This window comes from Epargyreus clarus, unplaced genomic scaffold (assembly GCF_041222505.1).
Source record: "Epargyreus clarus isolate Ecla_fem2 unplaced genomic scaffold, WU_Ecla_fem_2.2 ptg000032l, whole genome shotgun sequence".
Lineage (NCBI taxonomy): Eukaryota > Metazoa > Arthropoda > Insecta > Lepidoptera > Hesperiidae > Epargyreus > Epargyreus clarus.
Genome location: NW_027332237.1, coordinates 2997632 through 3003414, shown reverse-complemented (window position 1 = coordinate 3003414; position 5783 = coordinate 2997632).

Genomic DNA, 5783 nt, shown 5'->3' with positions numbered 1-5783 from the left:
TCTGGACGCACTTTGTCGGGACCATGGGTACGCTAGTAGCATTCGACCGCGGTCCAAAATATCCATGGGATACTCAAACCCAGTAGTACAAACAAAATGAAGGTGAAGGTAGTTTTGAAGGTGGTAGAACCCTTTGTGGTTCGACTCCGGCGGCACCACCGCCACACCTATTTCTACCTAATAACAGCAGTGTTAGGCGTTGCTGTGTTCCGGTTTGAAGGGTGTGGTAAGGGAGACATACTTTTCCGAGGCGTTCCAGCTTAGTCCTCAGGGGTAGCGGCGCATCTGTGGCCGACCTCAGGTAGGAATATCTAATCCTATCTGGGGTTGATGACAGATGTCCATGGGCGGCAGTAGCCACTTACCTTCAGGTGGACTGCATGCTCGTCTGCTACTCCTATATTATAAAAAAAAAAAATGCTCGTCTGCTACTCCTATATTATAAAAAAAAATAGGCTCTAGACATGAACTGCCACTAATGTTACGTATGTACTAGAGTTATCACCATCAGTTGTTTAAATATATTCAATTCAAACTATTCAAAGACACCTCTACAACTTTATATCTGCATGCACAGTGGTAAGCCGGTTGTACTTCTACGAACTGAGTAAGCACTTTTCCGCTTACTTGGGAAACGCTGTACTCAATACTTTGAACCAAAGTTGTAAGATATTGTAGATAGCTTTGATTTCTGCTAACGGATATAACGCAATGATAAGTGGGATCAATATAAAGATAGTTTACAATATTGGTTTGAAATAGAATTTCGAAATAGTTATGTTCTACTTCAAAAATTTCGCATGGTAAGGAGTAGGATGCAATTTATGTTCTACGAGCTTTTGCCCGCGGCTTCGCTCGCGTTACGAAGTAATGTTTTCATCCCCTATTTTATCCCCTTGGGGGTAGAATTGATCAAAATCGTTTCTTAGCGGATGCCTACGCCATAACATCTACCTGCATGACAAATTTCAGCCCGATCCGTCCAGTGGTTTGGGCTGTGCGTTGATAGATCACTATGTCAGTCAGTCACCTTTGAGTTATATATATTTAGATATTTGGTATAAGTTAAAATATTTATTGACATGGGGCCCTTCAAAAAGATCCAAAAAGAGCTCTCAATCAAAGCTGTTGATGCCTTGGCGAGCGATTTCGTAGCAGACGAGCATGCAGTCCACCGTATGGTAAGTGCCTACTGCCGCCCATGGACATCTGTAATCAACCCCAGATAGGATTAGATATTCCTACCTGAGGTCGGCCACAGATGCGCCGCTACCCCTGAGGACTAAGCTGGAACGCCTCGGAAAAGTCTGTCTCCCTTACCACACCCTTCAAAACAGTACACAGCAGCGCCTAACACTGCTGTTATTAGGCAGAAATAGGTGTGTGGTCGTCAGGCGAACTTATTTTGGAGAAGAAACTCCTTTGATCCTTCGATTGTTTTTAAGCATAACTATTCTACAATATCTCAAAACACCTCTACACCTTTCTCAGGTCTGTGGTAAGCTATAGCTAAGCAAGTACTTTTCCGCTTATTTGTTCAAACGCTCCACTCAATACCTTTCTAAACCAAGCGTTGCGATAATAGAGGATTATTTTGTAATTTTTGTTAAGGGATGAAATTTATATCATAGCCTAGTGGTTTGATATTCGGAATTCCGTGTCGTCGCCATCAACCCATTACTGTCCCACTGCTGGGCACGGGTCTCCTCTCAGAATGAGAAGAATTAGGTCATAGTCCACCGCGCTGGTCTAGTGCGTGTTGGTAGACTTCACATACCTATGAGAACTTTTTATTTAAATCTCTCAGGTACACAGTTTTCCTTCACGGTATATTACATATGCACAATTTACCTATAATTTGAATGTGGTAGAACCCTCTTGTGGTGGTAGAAGTCTTCCTTACACCCTTCAAACCATAACACAGCGTTTAACACTGCTGTTATTAGGGAGAAATAGGTGTGACAATGATACCACTATTTTTTAATCCCACTGAATTCTACCACCATCTTTAATCAACGGTACCTTTTGCCATCATGCGGACTAAAATACTCACTTACCACATATCCTTTTAGATTAATTAATTCATATACGCATACTAGTAATATAGTTGACTTAAAGTTTACATCACAAGTAATTTCTCACGCTTAATAAGCGCCAACATAATTACGTTACAGCCAGAAGTGACACTCACCGCTTACATAGAGCGAATACGAAATAGAAAGGTACTACGCTATAATACATATGAATAAAAATATCTAAGACTTAAATTTCAGTTTGAACTAGATGACTCGGTGAACTTCGTACCACATAAACTCTTTATAAGCGTTATTGGTGGTAGAAACCTCTGTGTTTCGACTCCGGAGGCACCTCCACACATATTTCTACCTAATAACAATAGTGTTAAACGCTGCTGTGATGCTTCGCTTTGATGATTCTGAGACATACTTATTGAGATATACATACTTATATGAGGCCTTCCAACTTAGTACTTAGCAACATATAAGCGGCCAACCTCGGGTATCAATATAAGGCATTACTATACCTTTTTCCGTTTTATAACTGTAACGAGCTTTTGCCCGCGGCTTTGCTGGCGTAACGAAGTAATATTTTCATCCCCTATTTTGTCCCCTTGGGGGTAGAATTGATCAAAATCCTTTCTTAGCGGATGCCTACGTCATAACATCTACCTGCATGCCAAATTTCAGCCCGATCCGTCCAGTGGTTTGGGCTGTGCATTGATAGATCACTTTGCCAGTCAGTCACCTTTGAGTTAGATATAGCGTTGGTATGTTTGATAGGAGGGAGTTCTACCTCCAAGACCGAATACCTAACTTGGGAATCATTTAATATATAATTACCCGTCAGATAATAAAATATTTGAGTGATGGGAGTATTTTGATATACGAGTGATAGGAGATTCCATATGTATCAAAACAGACCAATGAACATGAAATACCTTAATCACGTTGGCATGCCATGTCTATACAATATATACTCTGTGCCCACACCTATTCTCAGTTGTCACCTCGTAGACATCATGTCACCCTAATAGGGACATACATAAAACTATAATACATACGTTTGAAATTGTAACTCATGGCATGTCTCTCTTACTCTTGTCATTAGTGGCCAATAATTAATAATATTAAGATAGGAGATTTTAATATTAATCCCACAATTTTACGTTACGTTTACTCAATCCATTATTCTGTTTCGTTTGCTTCAGTAGACTGAGTAAACGTAACAATAAGTAAGTGCTCAAGTCATTTGTCTGCCTCACATGTTAGCAAAAAAGAGAGACAAAACATAAAGCGCCATTTTGTCAATTTAGACATTAAATGTTACGTTACTGACACCATAGTTCTAATACAATCCGCTAGGGGCGCTGATTGGAATTTGTATGGGCAAATACGTAAACAAATACCAAAACAGTCATATTTGTCAAAATGTAAAAACTCATGGTAAGGTTACTGGCAGGAGTCAGGCCACGTGATCATGCACGGTGAGCGGCCGTACTCCAACAATCTCAGTTCGGAGCTTGTATATATGTAAGATATTTAGAAAACTTCGACAGCGTGATTCAGAGCACACGTGGCACCATCTGTTGACGAGTACTAAAGTCGCTACAATATAAATAAAATTTGCACGTGGCTTTCTTGCTTAATCTTCAAGGTTATTAAAGTAACCTCAAGTCATTAAAATGGTCGAATTTTAACCATAATTTGACGGCTAATGAATGAACAGGGTAAATACATAGTAGACATTAATAAATAATGAAGTTACACCAAGAAACTCTGTAAAATGGTGACCTCGCAAAAAGTTCCCTACCCACGTTTTCCGTTTATTAATTATCACGCTATTTTGCTTCGCTTGTGGCTTCGTCTGCATTTAACGTACTCAGTTATTTTACTTTTAGACAGGTAATTAAATGTTAAATGTTACGGCTTTGAAGGTGGTAGAATCCTCTATGATTCGACTCCGGCGGCACCACCGCCACACCTACTTCTGCTTATAACAGTGTTAAGGGCCGCGGTGTTCTGGTTTGAAGAGTGTGGTAAGGGAGATATACTTTTCTGAGGCGTTCCAGCTTATTTCTAAGGAGTAGCGGCGCATTTGTGGCAGACCTCAGGTAGGAATATGTGACCCAACAACAAATGGTCGTCTTATGCCGCGGCGTGACTTCGCCGCATGGCGCAGGGTTTTCGGGCCTCGAGGGATCCCTCCTTACCCGGGCAATCTCCTCAGTGGGTACAATGCCCACCGGTGTTGTGAACTGTCGTGAGGCAGCGGTGCAGCAATCGGTCCTCTACGTGACCTGTGCCAGGCGGCGTGTGCAGATTTTCAGTCCTCCAGGTGGTCGGAGGACACCTGCCCCCGAGTTCACCAGGGAGCGGGCGACCGTCGGGTGGTCGAGCGTGGAGGGGCGCGAAGCCTCTCAGATGGGCATGTGGCCCATTGTCGGCGCGTGCGTACAATGGCGTACATACGACGCGCATATATGACACCTAGCTTTGATTACAGATGGCGGCAGTAGCCACTTACCATCACGAGGACTGCATGATCATCTGCTACTCCTATATTATAAAAAAAACAAACTGACTTCCCAATGTCTAATTTTAGTAAGGATTGTTTAAGCTTTTTCAGAGAAAAGGAGTTTACCTTTATTAATATTGATGATAAGGCACATTTCGAACAAATTAAATTAAGTAGTTTAATGAACTCCGTACCGAAGCTTGAATACCCTAGCGTTTTGTTCAAATAGAGATTTATTTTTGTTTCGCTTAAATCATATAAATAGGTTTTTAGGGTTAAAACGGAACCCTATTACAAAGACTCCGCTGTCTCTCCTCTGTTCGTCTGTCACAGATCTCTATCTCCTGAACCGTAATAGATAGACACTTGAAATTTTTACAGGGTATGTATATTAGTGGCAGTATAAGTGGAGTATGTATAAAAATAAAAAAAGTTGAAATTAAATGGGGGTCGCCATACAAGAAACCGCTATTTCGCGACATTTTTCGCTTTATCTATTGAACTGTAATAAGTAGAGAGTTCAAATTTTCACAATGTATTTACTTTAGTGGCTGCTATAATAACAAATACTAAAAATAAAAAATATATATATAAAAAAGCTGGTGGTACGGAACCCTCCGTGTGTGAGTTCGACTTGCACTTGGCCGATTATTTATATTATAGGTATACTTAGAAGATATTATAGGTTTCTTTTTAATATAATATAGGAGTAGCAGACGAGCAAGCAGTCCACCTGATGGTAAGTGGCTACTGCCGATGGATATCTGTAATCAATCCCAGATAGAATTAGATATTCCTACCTGAGGTCGGCCACAGATGCGCCCCTACCCCTAAACTGGAACGGCTCGGAAAAGTATGTCTCCCTTACCACACCCTTCAAAACGGAACACAGCAGCGCCTAACACTGCTGTTAGGCAGAAATAGGTGTGATGGTGGTGCCGCCGGAGTCGAAGCACAAAAGGTTTTACTACCTTCAATACTTAGAAGCAGCAAAGGAGCATGCAGTCCACCTGATGGTAAGTGGCTTCTGCCGCCCATGGACATCTGTAATAAACTCCATACAGTAGAACAAAACTTACTTGAAGACCATCACATTCGATCCATTAAAGGTGATAGAATCCTATGTGATTCGACTCCGGCAGCTCCATTGCCACAGCCATTTCTACTTAATAACAGCAATGTTAAGCGCTGCTCTGTTCTGGTTTCAAGAGTGAGGTAAGGAAGATATACATTTCTGAGGCATTCGAGCT